The 16068-nt window shown below is 44.6% G+C and overlaps 1 protein-coding gene across 1 annotated transcript in view; it reads left to right on the top strand.

The window, feature by feature from the left end:
* Window positions 1–16068, top strand: part of Dmrt1 (doublesex and mab-3 related transcription factor 1) — a 74252-nt gene that overhangs the window by 57431 nt on the left and 753 nt on the right. The gene's annotated exons all lie outside the window — the stretch shown is intronic.

Raw genomic sequence — 16068 nt, 5'->3', positions numbered from 1 at the left:
TTCAGCAGGAGTCTATTGAAGGGAGGTACTAAATGACAGAACTTTTCCCAGGGAGATGATAGATACACACGTCTATTGACCTCAGATAGGGACTACAGGACAGACCAAAGTAAAGATAGCACTGGAATCCAGCTTGGTGAAGCAATGAGTTTTATTGGGAGTTACTTACAGGAGTATGGGTGAGGGATTAGTTACAGAAGCAGAAATGACCCAAAGACAGCTGCATCACCAAGGCCTACCCCAGCACTTGGGGCACATTGCACACACAGCCTGCAAACAGCTCAACAGGTTTGAGAGTGTCCTTTCCAAGTGATTTTGGTCTACGTCTTTTTCAGGCCTGGTTTCTGCTTTTCCCAGGTAGCTTGGCTTATAGGAGAGGGACTCTCAGCTTTTTATTGCTTACTCTGTCAGGGAGGGGCATGGTGAATCTGGTCAGTTTCAGGGACTTCCTGTAACTATTTTGAGTAATCTACCTTCCTGCTTAAGGACCTTCCCTGCAGGATGGAATGTTTCGACCTTGAAGGAAACAGTTACACAGCAGGGGTCAAAGCTTTTTACATTGTAGAAAAGTGGGGTCTGTAAAGGGGAAGTCAGGTTAGTTTTACCCTTTTCCCCCCTTCTACCAAAAGAACCCCAAGTCCATGAGCTTGTTTGTTTGCTTGTTTTTAAGTCAGGTTTTTTTTCCTGTGTAACAGAGCCCTAGCTGTCTTGGACTTGCTTTGTAGACCAGGCTGACCTCAGAGATATCTGCCTGCCTCTGCTTCCCAAGTGCTGGAATTAAAGGCATGCACCACCCGGCCCGGCTTCTTTGAACTGTTTTTACTGGCATCTCTGTGGCTCTCAGATCCCCACAGTTACAGTTCCGTTTCATCCTCTGGCATCAGGTGCTTGCTGTCTCCTTTGTCACTATTAGCATTTCCATGGATGCTATTGGCCAGGGCCCATGCTATGTCCAGGGCCCATGGGTGTGTCCCTCCTGCCCAGGACAAATAGCACTATGACTCTTCTGTTCTCTACCACCTTAGGACTCTGAAGTCTCTGTAGCAAGATTTGGATCTAAAAAGAAAACCCAGGGCTTCTAGTTCATCTTCCCCAGCACTAGAATCTGCCCCACTGCGCAGTGTCTCCCTGGTTTACTCCACTCATCACAGCACGGATCCCTGAAGTATCTTAGAAAACAGCCAAAGGATGCACATTTGGTATCAGAAACTGCATCTGTGTAGCAAACAACTTGATATGTTTGGAGATCATTACCACGGTGAGGGCACAAACCCGTCCTTCAGGATCTTTTATATTCTCTACTGTCTTTCTTCCTCCTTGACATGACAGTTAACTGTGGGTGCTCGAGGACAGATCTCTAGCACTTTGTCTCGTGTGTCAGTGGATGAACCTGTTTGCCTATTTCTGTTTCTGTGAGTTGAGTTCATTTGGATGCCCCATGAGCCTGGGATTGGCAGCACTTGGCCTGGCTTACTTTGGTTGGCATGAGCTCCAGGCTCACCCATGTTATCTTCAGTTAATAGCAAGAGTCCCCTTTTTGTAGGCAGATAGCAATAATACATGGACAGCAGGCCTTCTCTACTTCTCTGCCAAGGGACATTAAGTTGCTTCCCTGGTATTAACCACTGTGAGTTGTGCATCAGGGAACATGAACACGATTGCAGATTCTTTATGGAACCTGACCTCCCTTCCTTGGATTTGGTATCCATACATAGCATCTGCTGGATTGGATGGTACTGAAGTCTTTTGGAAATGGAGTTCTAGAGATCTGCGAATTGGAATCCCTGTGTAGCTGGCTCCCTGGTTTGATTTTTGGGAAGGAAACACACAGCTCCACTCAAAGCTGCCTTTTCAGCCTGGACAGGTGCTCAGGCCACTGACTTTGTGAACTGAGGCAGGTGTTAGTAAAACCAGCAAAGGTGCTTCAGGGTGCGCTGGCGGCTTGTAGATCCAGATTCGTTCTGACACTCAGCAGGAGTGTGTCCTTGGCCATGCTGATCGCCTTCTCTGAGCCTCAGCTTTTTAAACCCATCAAAAGGGGGCTATTTATCACCACCTCCTGGAAAGGTTTTGGTAAAGATGAGAGACATTTAAAGAACAACGCCCAGAACACACTGGGAGCCATTACGTCTCATAATTACGCTAATAAGAAATGTGGGCTGCGCCTCATCTGCAGGCCGCTCACCTAAGTCAGCACTGGCTGCTCCTGCCTTGCTGGGGTCCCACCTTCCCAAGGCTCCTGTTTCAGGTCCCTGGTGCTTTCCAGCTATGCTCATTAAAGAAGTGGTTCACTCCCACAGTTCCAGTGAGGCACTTCCACGGAGGAGCATGGTGCCCGAAGCGGCCGGCTGGGTCCTTTGCTTACCATCTTAATGAATATTGCTTTTTTTTTTTTACTACTAAAATACTAATAATTCTTTGTTCTTTGTTATTTGGTTATTTGTTTTGGCATAAAATGTTCCAGGTACTTTTTAAAATAAATGATTTGTATTTACATAAAGTCAAGACTTTCAATATTTAAATATTTAAATTTATCACCTTTATTTTATTTAAAGGTGATTTTATTTAAGTATATATGTTGGCTTGGCCTATACCTATCTATTTTGTCTCAAATCTTTGGCAGTCAGCTTTTCTCTTACAGTCAGAAATAATTATTTTAAATAAATTAACATTAAAATATTTTCCTCTTAACTACCAAGTGCATTAGTTAGTTGCTACTGATATCTGTGGTTTTTCCTTCTAAATTTTATCTGAATGAGTGTTATAACTAGTATTATTTCAGAGTAGAAATAGTTGTCTTCATTTCTCCAGCAAACACCTAATTAGAACCCCGAAGCCTCATCACAGGACTGGGCAGCATGAGAGAGTTACCCATAAGCAGAAAAATAAAATCATCTCTTGTCTTCCCTTTAAATACTATCCCACTGCCGTGTGGCCAGCCAAGCTCCTGGAAGGCAGAGTGAAGGGAATCTGAATGTCACATGTCAGCTGGAATGATCTCGAGGACAAGTCACGTGAGCCAGCTCACACTGTCCCAGCATGAATGGATACTGAGCATGGGCTTCAAACTCTGCTAGAAAGGATCAGCAGACAGCCAGGTGGTGGTGCACACATTTAATCCCAGCACTTGGGAGGCAGAGGCAGGAGGATTGCTGTAATTTTCAGTCCTTCTAGGTTTATATCACAAGTTCTACCAGCCAAGGGTACGTAGAGAGACTGGTCTCAAAACTCAACCCTTATGTGGGAAAAATGAAAGGTACAATTTGTGCATTGATAGATAGCAGTGTGTTCTGCAGAGAACACTTCAGAAGTTTAGCCTGCCGTGGAATTGACATCTCTGTGTGTCTGGAAAGTCCCTCTGTAACATGTTAACAAGAACATGAGCCACATGCAGCTTGGGTGAGTTAAGTTTTGCTGGATGATTTTCTTCCAAAAGCTCCTTGTCAAGTACTCAGCATAGAAGACTTTCTAGGGCAGACTGAAGGGAGAGGGAGATGCCGGCAGAGGACCAAGAGGCTGGGGACAGCTAAGATCCGAACACAGGACAAGAACAAAGTGAGGGAGATATAAAGATCAGGCCAGCACAAGCTTCATCTTGTTCCTGGCCTGTGCCCGTGGTCAAGTGTCTGGAACACTTTCTGATACTCTGTCCGCTTAAGAACAAAGGAGAGGCGAGGCCATTACGTTAGGGGAATGTCTGTTTTGAGCGAACAGGCGTGTCGCATACCTCTTTAATTACAATAGCATTTAACACTGTTGTTTGTGTTAGGGATGAGGAGTTGCTCAGAGCTGTCCTGGATTGTTAGGGGACATGTCATCACTAAGTCACCTGGCTGGCTTTTGGCCCCAAGTGTGTCTGGTCGTAGGCATTTCCTTATGAGCAGAGACATTTACTCACTGGTATTTATTTCTTACCTGGAGCAATGTTAGCCCCAGAACAGAATCTCAGGAACTACTCTCTGAATTAAAGTGATTGGTTTGTATATTTGTTGTTGTTGTTGTCATTATCATCTTTGTTTCAAGACAGGGTTTCTCTGTGTAGCCCTGGCTGTTCCTGGAACTCACTCTGTAGACCAGGCTGGTCTCGACCACTGAGCTTCTCCTGCCTCTGCCTCCTGAGTGCTGGGATCAAAGGTGTGAGTCACTGCCACCACCCCAGCTTGGATATTTTTAGAGTTTTAGCTTCTTCTGGAGGCAGATTAGAAAACAGAGAGGAACTCATTCTACTCTGTGCGGCAGAACGTGGTGCTTCCTAATGGAGCACTCTGTGTCCAACATCTCAGATGGGGCCAACAAAACAACAACAACAAACCCTTTATGAACTATGGTGCCATCAAAGCTAGTACGTAAACCTGACAGGTGGTACCATTTGGCATTTCTGGTTGCCAGGAGGCTTGCAGCATTTCCTTATGTAAATCTGTGTCTTTGGAGATGAGCTGGTACTTCCCAGGATGAACAGAAGACTGTCTCTACCTTGAAAGAGCTGAGGTGACTGCTTGCTAAGTACTTGCTCTCCTTGCTAAGTACTTGGTAAATACTTGTTCACTGTGTTAAGTACTTGCTCTCTGCCTTTTGCTCTGGGGTGGGGTGTGGGGTGGCAAGCAGTAGCCCTCCTGAGTGCTGGACCTCACTCTTGTTTTTGGATTACAGATTAAATTGCAGTCTTTACTGAAGATGATCCAAGTGTCAGAATGCCTGCTCTCTTGAGAGTGTGGGACCAGGAACCAGTGTGTGTGTGTGTGTGTGTGTGTGTGTGTGTGTGTGTGTGTGTGTTGAGGGGGTGAGGGGGTGTAGTCAGTGCCTGGGCATTTAAATAATTTCCAATAGTATCACGAAGGATGAAATTAATTATTCAGTGACCAAGCACCAGCCAGATATTTTCAGAGTAAGACTAGAGACTTAACTCTCCAGGGCTTTAAAGGTTTGGAGAGATAAACATGTTTGTCATGTGTGTGGAGTGATGTTGTGGGTTGATACACTGCCATTTTTACACCAACATTTTCTGTACAACTGCGTGTTTGCTTCATCGTTGGACACAATGCTAGGTGTGTCTATTGTTTTAAGCTCGTTTTTTCAAATTGCCCACTGCTTTAATCAGTCAATCCATAATAGAAGTATCTATATAAAACCTAGTCTGGTGGTCCCTGATAGACCTCATTTATCATGGAGAAAGGCAAAAAAAAATGGATGTATCTGGGGAAGCCAGGGAAGGTGACCACATGCCATTAGCTTAAGTGTTGGGTGTATCATGGGCCAGAATTCCAACAGGGCAAGGCGATGAGTGATTATCAGGAGAGCAACATTTAGTACGGTGGGCAGAGAATACAAGGGAGAGCCTGAGCAAGCAGGTAGTATCAGTGAACATACAATGGAAGACCAGCAAGGACTTGGTTGTACTCTAGCCAGAAGCCCACCCATTCTGGTTGAGATGGCAGCAATATCATTCAGGAGCAGATATAGTTTTCTTTGAGAAGTCAAGACATGAAGCCACCTTCACGGAAATACTATTAAAGCCTTCTGTAACAAGATGGGGCAAGTCTAGCAGTGTGGAGGAGGTCAGTGCCCGGAGCTGGGTGAGGAAAGAGGGTTGGATTTCTGGATAAACGATAACCCTGTGGCCTGAGGACAGGAGACAGGATATGGTGCTCTTCTGTCAGGAGAGAAGGAAGAGATGGAGTTTTGACGAGCAGCAGATCATGGGTGGGTTCCAAGGATCTTTTCTAGGCATTAGGCAGTTCCAGTTGCTCATGCTTTGGGGAGGGACTGTAAATTGAATGGGGGGGGGAGTAGTAAAAAGGGTGGCATTGGGTAGGTGGGAAGAAGTGGAGAAATGGGAGGGATATCAGAAGACCGAAACCAATCCATGCCTACACACAGGCATCAATATGTCATGAAAGTGGAAAAGATATTATTTGGAGATGGGTGGGGGTCAGCAGGGACAGGGAGGAGGGACAAGACAGGAGGCAGTAGAGGCATGAGCCTGAGAAGTACAGGAAGCATGTAGGTGTGAGCAGTACAGCGAAAGCCATGTTCCCTACAAGGAATGTATGTATAAAATGACTCAGCCCTCGTGTAAAACCATATGACAGTGCTTTTAAAATGAAATGTTATTACATGATGCATCATTTCCACTTCTGCCCAGAAGACTAGGGAGCAGAGCCTTTTGCCATTTGTGAACCTCTGGTTACAGCATTATTCACAACAGCCCAACAGGAGACACAACCCAAATGGTCACTGGTGGATGACTGTGTAAACAAGACAGGCTGGACACTAAGCCGTGGGTTGTTGCTCACCCTTTAGTAGGAAGGTCGTTGGGACACAGGCTCTAACATGGATGAGCCTTGAGGACATTGTGCTAAGTGAAGTAAGCCCCATATACCACACAAGTCCATTTACATGGGCGCCTGGAGTGGCCAGAATCCCGGGACCCAGAAAGTGGAGTGGAGATGGAATGACTTGGGAAGAGAAGATGGGCCATTATTGCTTAATTGAGAATAGAGTTTTGTTCAGAAGGTTAAAATGTTCCAGAGGTGGATGGTGCTGGATACAATATGAGTGTGTCTTCTGCCTCTGAGTGGTCCACTTCAGTGATGAAGAGCGTTAGGTCTGTCTTATCCACAATCAAATAAAAGTCAAACCCAAACAGTGCAGGAAACCAAATCCCTAAAGAGAAAGCAGCTTGTTTACCCAGGGAAGGAAATGTAAAATGATAAAGTGTCCCACCGTCGCTAAACCTCTGCTTACCTGGTCAGAGCTGAGCTCTATCAGCCCAGTGCTAGGAGGCTCTGTCTGGGGACTTCTAGCCCAGGCATTATCCCGCTGTGCTCTGAGAAGCCCCCCAAGGAAGGACCATGATTTCCTCTCTTCAGATTGGGAGGAAAAGTAAGCTTTTTAAAATCAGTGTTATCAGTCCTAGGTGACTCTGGGACTCTGGCACACTGGGAAAGAACTGAGACCCCTCCCAGCCCCCAGTCATCCTTGAACACACACTAGAATACTTGCAGAAGAGCCTGAGGATGTCCTGGCCTCTCCTAAAACAGTAATAAACACCAAAGACAACGAGAGAAGAGAGGCAGAGTACAGTTCTTAGTTCTTATGATGCCTACGTTGGCCACTGATGAAATCTCTTTAGGTTTGAAGTCCTTCTTGGGGGCTGAATCGGGCAGGAAACATTTTAACAGAACAAACTGTCATAGATGAGATTAGAGCCTCAAACAAGCATAAAAATACTCTTAAAAAACTCCTCTGGGAAAGTGTTGTCTGTGCTGCGTTTCTTTAACTTCTATGTGGAGCCTTTCTAAAGTAGTGTGCCTGCCTCTTGTACATGCTGTGCTCATCCAGGACATCTGTGTCATGTTGAGCGTGTAAAGTCACATGCAACTTAGGTGAGCTGTATATCTTCCTGTCTGGAAGCACCTGAATTTTCCTTCCTGATGTCAGCCGGTTATGCTGTTTTTAGAGTTGGTTGCGTCCTCCTCCTGTTCTAGATGGAAACACTGCTCTCTGTCAGTCTGTGATTTCAAGTACTGCTGCTGTAAAGAGTTGAAGGGGCACTCTGCATGGGTGTGCTAGCCAACGCTGGTGCAGTCGCTTCCTTTAGTAGATCTGCCAGATGGTCTTTATTTGAAAAGGAATATCCTGACAATGAAGATGCAACTGCCTGCCTCCTGTGGTCCTCTGCCCTGTGACTAGTGTGTCACTTGGACTGGAATATTCATTTTCAAATTACGATGCGTGTATTTTGTGTGTACTACTTGAGAAATGGCTCCTGAATGTTCCCTTACAAAGTTGTTGAAATGTTTTTTTTTGTTTTTGTTTTTTGGTTTTTTTTTTGTATTTTTTTTTTATTTTTCAAGACAGGGTTTCTCTGTGTAGTCCTGGCTGTCCTGGAACTCACTCTGTAGACCAGGCTGGCCTCAAACTCAGAAATCCACCTGCCTCTACCTCCCAAGTGCTGGAATTAAAGGCATGCGCCACCACTGCCCGGCTGAAATATTTTTACACTAAAGACCCCCTAGAATTAGAATCCACACTGTTCAAGCTTCTGGTTTTAACAGTTCCGTTAGAGCAATGGTTCTCAACATGCGGGTCACAACTCCCTTGGTGGGTCACATGACTCTCAGGGGTCACTAAGAATATCTTGCATATACATATTTACACCACAATTAGCAGCAGTAGCAAAATGAAGTAGCAGTGGAAATAATTTAATGTTTGTTGGGTCCCCATAATATCAGGTACTAAAGTGTCGAAGTATCTGAAGGTTACCACTGAGTCAGAGTGTTTTCAAAGATGGTGTACTCCCACAGAAAAAAGCTGACTGACCATGGGCCAGCCTGGATTAAGCAGAAGCCAAAGTCATTTAGGGCTCTGGATTAGAAGAATAAGGCTCAAGCCATTTTCTTCTGCTCCCCTGGGTTCTGTTCATACTTCTGACAGTCCTCTGTTTTAGGCTTAACAAACTGCCCAGCAGAGTTGGGATTTCCATCTTGCCCCATCCTTCAGCACGGAACTGAACATGGTTCTTTCTTTTGAAATTCTACACTAAAATTTTCTCCTGCTGTAAAATACCTGATCAGAGCTAACTTCACTTCTTTTTTTAAAAAAAGATTTTATTTGTGAGTGTGTGTGTGTGTGCGCGTGCGTGCGCTCGTGCGCAAGCATGAGAGGGAATTGGATCCTCTGGAGCTGGAGTTAATGAGTAGTTGTGAGCCCATTCCTTATGGATAGACTGTGAACAGAACTCTTTAGCCAATAACCTCTCTCTTAGAATGGCAGATGGGATAAACCTGCTCAGGGCTTATTGGTTTTACATGTGACAAATTCCTCCAAGTCATAACGCTAACCCCTTGCTCCTCCCACCCCCCAATAGCCCTGGCTAGCTTAGATTCACTATGAAAACTAGACTGGACTGACTCGTGGAAATCCATCTGCCTCTGCCTCTCAAGTACTGAAGGTATGCACCAGCATGTTAGGCAAGTGGCCTATAGAGCATCTCCTTCGCTCAGGGTGACCATAATTGATGTGATAGTCATAGGTCTGTTAGCAAATGCGGCTGCATATACGTGACCACCAGGCATCTTTCTGTGGGCTTGAGCCCTTGTATGTATTACAGAGTTCCCAAGGATTGTCATTTACCCCTGCCACCTATGTTAAGAGCCCCATTCTAAAGTCTGCATAGAGACTCAGTGCCACTGTAAATACAAAGATGAAAAACATTTGTGTTTTAAATCCTTAAAAGTGGTGTTAGACTTGAGGCTCTTTTTGCCAGTGTGTGACATTGCAGTGTTTCATGGTTGTGTTATGCCCACACACCCTCCTTACGTATGTGTCCATTGCTAGACCTCTGTTCTCTCTGATAATCTCGGTTTAGGAACCCCAGGCTTTCCTTGTAAACTGCCTTTCTAGTTCTGCAGTGAGCTGTTTCCGTGGCTCTCTGCCCTGATTGCTTCAGTTAAGTCTTCCTGTAGGTTGGCCCAGCTTCAGAAACTGTTATATGTAATTGAAGTCCCACACACAATGCTGTAAAAAGCACAAATAGTAGGCTCAGGTTTCAGTTTGGAATTCATGATGACGCTCCGTCTTTCTGTTATGTGGAAGAGAGGTGAAGAAAATCAAAGCCACCTTTCTCTGAACATTACACATGAAACAGACTTGCCCCAGAAGTTTGGGGGATATCTGAGCTGTGGTGTGGGTGAGACTTAGTTTTCTTTCCAAACCACTGCTGAATAAGAATCCATTAATTTTCTCAGTTCTGCCTTAGACATGGACTCCCAAGTTCTGTGGAGAAGATGTCCATCTTGTGCCTGAAGAGAGGAGTAATTAACTATCATGCCTTTAGGACTCTAAACTACATGGGCGATTCTGTCTCCTTAACCCTCAGAGCAGCACTGTCAGATGAATGACTATAGAAATGTCTCTGTGTTCTTAGGATCTGGTTGTAGGTTATGAAGTCAAATGTTCAGGTCTGTTCCAGAAAGTAGTGTTCTAAGCCAGGTGTAGTGGTGCACTCCTGACTCAGGAGAGCTCAGGGTCACCTGACTGAGGGCCATATGAGCTATGTGAAGTTATGTCTCAAACGGTTTTAAAAATGAATAAAGTGGTATCCAAATATGGACTGCTCAGTTTGCTTTAAGCCATGTTGGTTACTCATATTTACTCTGAGCCGGGCAGTGGTGGTGCACACCTTTAATCCCAGCACTCAGGAGGTAGAGACAGGTGGATTTCTGAGTTTGAGGCCAGCCTGGTCTACTGCGTCTGAGTTCTAGGATAGCCAGGACTACACAGAGAAACCTGTCACAAACAAACAAACACAGCTTACAATACCTAATGTGTACCATTTAAACAGATGTTATCATTTAGGGAATAAATAAGGGGGTGAGGGACCCGTGTGTGTTCAGTACAGACAAATGTTGACTCTGGCATTGTTAATCAGGTTGGTTGGATCTGCACATGCAGTCCTTAGAAACAGAGGCTTGCCTATCTTGCATTCCTTTCACCATTGAGGACACTGAGTCAGAAAGCGCTTCGGTAGTGCCAGTGTCTGGTGGCAGAGCTGATGGTTCAATGCCCGGTACTGAGGTGGTGTGGGGCAGGCAGTGAGAGATGTGAGCCTTTATCAAGGCAGAGCTTCAGTGTTGAAATGTCTATTTACTCACAGGCTTTGACACTGAAGTTCGTCATGGTGACCCATGATGCCGTGCTGTGCTCTCAGGTGGAATAGAATGCTCAGACAACCCGTCTCCATCTCCCCTTTGTAAATAAGAATAAAAAATACATATTATGTCTGTATGCAATGTGTTGGGGCGGTAGGGGGCGGTGCCATGATGCATGTATGAAGTTCAGAGGACAGCCGTGTGGAGTAGGCTCTCCACCTTTATGTAAGTTCTGGCAGTTAAGCTCCCTTACCTGCTGAGTTATCTGGCAGCTGTCTTTTTCTCTTGTGTGTGTGTAGGGGGGAAGGGCGGGGGGAGCTTTCGCGCTATGTTGAAACAAGAAAGAATTCTATCCTTTGAGTATTAAACTCTTTATATGAGCAGAGGTCTTAGTTTCTGTTCCGATTGCTGTGATAAAAAACAAACAAACAAACGACTAAAGCAATTTTGGAGGGGGGCTTATTTTGGCTCACAGTTCAGGTTAAGTTTTGGGGGAAGTCACAGAAGGAGGAGCTCAAGCCAGCCAATTATATTCCCATCTGCAGCTCCCTTCCACACAGGATCCCAGAAGCAAGTGCAGCCACCTACAGTGGGCGGAGCTTCCCACCTCAATTAATAGAACCAAAATAATCTCCCACAGGCATGCCCAGAGGCTAACCAAACCCAGACAATCTCTCACAGGTGTGCCCGGAGGCCTGATTTCCAGGTGATTCTAGGTTCCAGCAAGGTGACAAGTAACACTAATTGGGACAACATATGGAACATGATGACAACACAGGATCCAGTCCCAGCAGAGCAGAGTGGGTTGTTGAGTATAGAAATGTAGACTCCCAGAACAGTGCTCTCGGCTTGGAGCAGAAGGACAGTTGATAGGCCTGTGGGGTTTTTGGTTTGGTTTGGTTTGGTTTTTTGAGAATGAAAACATCCTATCATTTTGTGAATTGTGTACGAATATTCAAGTAACCATGAAACATTAGAAGAAAAGAAATCTGGTCACTGTTACGGAGACAGGTATTTTCTGGTGTCAGCTCTCCCATTTTTAACCTGTATTTCCCAGTGCTTGAGAGGGCTGGCATGGTCACATGAGGAGGAAGGAGGAGGAGGGACAGGAGGAGGAACAGGAGGAGGAGGAGGAAGAGGAGAAGGAAGAGGAAGAGGAGGAAAAGGACAAAGAGCACCAAGTTGTGGATTCAGCCCTCAGGAACTCTCTTTTACCATGGCAGGGCAGCTGCATGTCAACACACTAGACACAGAGCTGGCCCCTCACAAAGCTGGGCCCAGATTTTAGGACTGACAAGTTAAAACGCGGTTTTAAGGACCGAGTTATCCAATATAGTCCTTCCAGCCCTTGTCCCTAGCCTTTAATTCCACTTAAAGGGAAACACACTTCATTGTTTCAAAGATTATTACTTTTTTTTTTTAGTAAATTTCTAGTAATGGGGAGATTAATAATGGGCTATTTTTTCTCAGCTTGTGGTTTCTAATTACATCAGTTACAGCTCGGCCCTCCTCTTAACTAGAGTGCAGGCATGAACTGGGAAAGAATGAGCTAATCCTGATAGATCAGGTGGAAGAAAGCCCTCCATTCAGGTCTTTACCTTTCATCCCTTGTTCTTAGTGCCAGGAATTAATGCTGTTTGAAAGTACAAACTGATCCTGCCAAGCTCCGGCAGCTGAGATAATCCTCATTATTTTCCCTGTTAGTGAGAAGGGCGGCAGTTCCACTCTGGAAGAACGCTCCTTTGTGAAACATTAAATATCTACTAAGTGGTATTGATTGGATGTGATTTTATTTCCAAACACTTTGCTTATCGGGAAGCAGAGGAATTTGTTGTGGAAGACATTTTCACAGTTTTTCATCAGATTCCTTTAAACCTACAAACCAGCAAGAGGCCAGCGCTTTAGTGTACTCCTTGGCAGTGGTACCCAAGTACAGAGCCCATAGCCCCAGGGGACGACGATTGGATTTTATTTTCCTAGGGTTTCTTAGTGAGGCTTTGATAGTGTTTAACCTACAGAGGAAAAAAAAAACTGTTTTCCCCCTTCAAGCATGGATATTCTGTGTTTTCCTCACATCGCAGAGAGAATTCTTCATCTCAGCACATGATCTTCATTACAACAGATCATTCAAGTTAAAAGTCAGGGGTCTTTGCAATGTCAAAAGACACAGGGGAAAGATCGAATTGGGTTTGCTGTATTCTTTTTAGTTTTTTTTTCTTGTTTATTTTTTTGGTTTCTCAAAAAGACTACTTTGTTTAGATAGTGTCATTAAAACCATCTGAAGAGTTTTCTCCATGTTGGGAAGAGCGGTGGTGTGTAAGATGCATTTGTTTTTAGCCTTGGGGTCATAAGCTTAATTGGTGACTTGAGGGGAAGCAGGTCCTAGACCTGCTGGTTCACACAAGCCAGCCTGCTTGGCTTAGGACCCCGTACTGTGACAGGACAGATGAGAAGGGCAGGGGTTCTTTTCCCTTTGCAGTCTCTGCTCTAAATCATTTCTTCTGTTTCTGGGAGGAGCCGGTGCTAGTGCTCTCATGAAGGAGAACCTTTAATTGACTTTTGCTACTTATGCTTCCTGCCCCTTCCTGTGCAGTTGCCCACTCTGTCCAAACACAAGAGGGAAGCGATACCATCCTCAGAGATGAGGGTGTGAGTTGAGCATCTCTAGGTCGATTACTCTTTCTTTGGGGTTATTCCCTAGAGAAGAATTACCAGGTCAGAGGGGATGAACAGTTTTACGGCTCTGATCACATGTCACCAGCCTGCTGTTCAGAAAGATTGAACCAATTTCTCGGGATGGCAGGGCTGTCTGTTGGCTTCTCAGTGTAGAGGCTACCAGGTGTTAGCAGAATGCTTACAAATGACACAGGCAAGCCTTTTGAGGTGAAATTTTTGAGGTCCTCTACAGGGCCCACGAGAGTCAACTTGAAAAGAAAAAAAAAAAAAAGAGGACCTGTCCGGTTTTTTGAATGTCTAATTGGTACTAAGTCATTTAAAACCACAGTTACTACTCCTCTTGTCTTCAGAAAGGTTAAATTGTTTAAATGGATGGGGTACCCCAAAGGACAATAGTTAAGGATGGTAATACAATAGACTTGGAGCATTGCTCACCAAGCCTGTATAGGCACTTGGGACTTTCATAAGGTGCTATCCAAAATGAGTTGAACAGATTGTGACACTAACCTCAATAACTTTTTATTCGAAGACAGTACTAATCCTTGAACAGATGTAAAAAGTAACATGGCTTTAAATTTGGAATGGAGAAACACTTTTTAAAAAGATGCTTTTCCCAAACAGATTAAGTTCATTCATTTGCCTCCTCCCTGGATTGTGGTTCCATGAGTCTGGAGCCTTACACGTTTATGGTCCCAATTCCCTGGAAAATAAACGACAACCGGGAGCAAAAGAGGCTGACCAGGGTATCTCTTTCAGCTTCTCACTCTCCTTCAGCTTCTCACGGCCAAGGACAGTTCACTGGAAGGTGCTTGCTTTCTCCCATAAGCCCCTGCATCAGTCTGAAAAGGACAGATAGTTTGGTCCCTTAATCTCAGACTGAGGAGGTTGAGTAGCCAGGTGTGATAATCAAGGCTAAGCTGGTGCAGGGGAAAGAACATGCCAGAGACTGGGGTGGGGGGAGTACACCACCGGGAGATCAGATTAGATTAGCCACTGTCTTAGGGATGAAACATCTCAGTATTGTGGAGCACAGTCAGTAAACATTGACTTCCTTCCCCATGGCTTGGAGACAGAAAACTCCCTGGTTTGCTGGTGATGTGAGAATGTGCATGTAAACAAATAGAAAGTAGACTCCAGTCTGCTCTTGAGATCTGTGTGCTAAGACCGTCTCTGAGCAAATAGTCTACCATGCTTGGACAGCATCTCTGTTTGATGAGGGGCATATACATAGAATTTGCAGAGAAGTTGAAATTCATGGACCAATGCAAATTTAGTAAGAAGCCATTGTGTTCTGTAATAATGTTGTGAAGGCTTTTTGGGCCCCCATGGTGGTGGTGGTGGTAGAGTGTGTGTGTGTGTGTGTACATGTATGTATGTACATATGTTGTTTTTGCTGCATTTATACAGTTGTACACCTGCTCTTTGAACACCTATAAAATATCATTTAATGAAATTTTTCTAAGTTCACAAACTCACATCTTTTTATTTAAGGAAAATGAACCAAGTGCCTTTAGCACAAAACTGAGTTGTCAGGAAATGGTCTAAATTGCTCTTCAGATTGATACACTGACTTTTCAGATGGTCTCTCCCCTTGTTGGATGCTGGAGTGCCTGTCACTGTCAGGCTGGAGCTTTGGGGAGTGATGGCAGCAGGGTTAAGGGTCCACTTCTTGATCTCAGTTGTTATTTCTGTGTAGCTCCACTAGTGGCACCAAACAGTCCCAAACCCATAACAAGCGTAAATAGTGCTCTCTTGTAAAAAGGTCTCCTTTCAGCATGGTAATATACCTTATTAAATTCCAAACATAATAAGTATTGATGGCAAACACATCAGAACCCGGCTCAGCTTCCACTATGATTTAGTTCTCTACAAATGACTTCAGCACTCCGTTCCCAGTGCATTTTGCTAATTACATCATAGATTTCCCTATTGATGAACACGAGCTGAATTAACACAGGAGCACTAATGTACCCTTTCACCATTATTGTCGTACAAGAAGCCGTGGCAGATGCTGGCAGTTAGTTACACAAACATTAGTATTAACGATTGGCCATTTGGAATTGGTGACAAACTACTGCCCGGCAGAATCCTGAGGCCGAAACCAATCAGGAAGTTAATGAGGAGAGAAATTACCGAGGCAGCTTCCCCTTAATTACATTCACACTAGGCTGGAAGGGAGTTCTGGGGGTGGATCTAGACTCCGCTAAGGTTAAGAGGGTCAGAGACCCTTTTGCTTAAATTTTGTATCTACTGTGGCTTCTGAGGTTGCAAAAAAAATGTTGAGCACGTATTATTTTTGTATCCTTCATATTTAATGTCGGTGTACTAGTGGAATTTTCATGTTCATAGACTAAAATCTCACGTTTTAGTGTGATACATAATTCAGCTTATCTTTTTCTATTTTCAAAAACCCCCTCTGCTTACTGTCTTTTACTTCTTTAGAGTTATTGGTGCCGAACCACTCCTCCCCCAGTGTCTGTTGCCCAGTGGTAGCAGAGAGAAATGATAAGAAAGTTGATCGGATCCCCTACTGGATCTTGGGTTTTCTGGGGAGGAAGAGTAGGGGGTGGAGTACTACTTAGGGATCACCCCTCAGGTGAATCCTTTGAGGAGAGGAGTCCCATTAGCATTCTCTACATAAAGGGGAGGAGGGGTGGAAAGTCTTCCAAAGTGGGTGGAGTGGAGTTTTGGTGTTGCTTCTCAGTGATCCATAAATCTGAGCTTGTGTGATCTCACTTTT

This window comes from Grammomys surdaster, unplaced genomic scaffold (genome assembly GCF_004785775.1).
Source record: "Grammomys surdaster isolate TR1022 unplaced genomic scaffold, NIH_TR_1.0 141, whole genome shotgun sequence".
Classification (NCBI taxonomy): domain Eukaryota; kingdom Metazoa; phylum Chordata; class Mammalia; order Rodentia; family Muridae; genus Grammomys; species Grammomys surdaster.
Note: the sequence above shows the minus strand (reverse complement) of the source record. Positions and strands in the feature narration are given on the sequence as shown.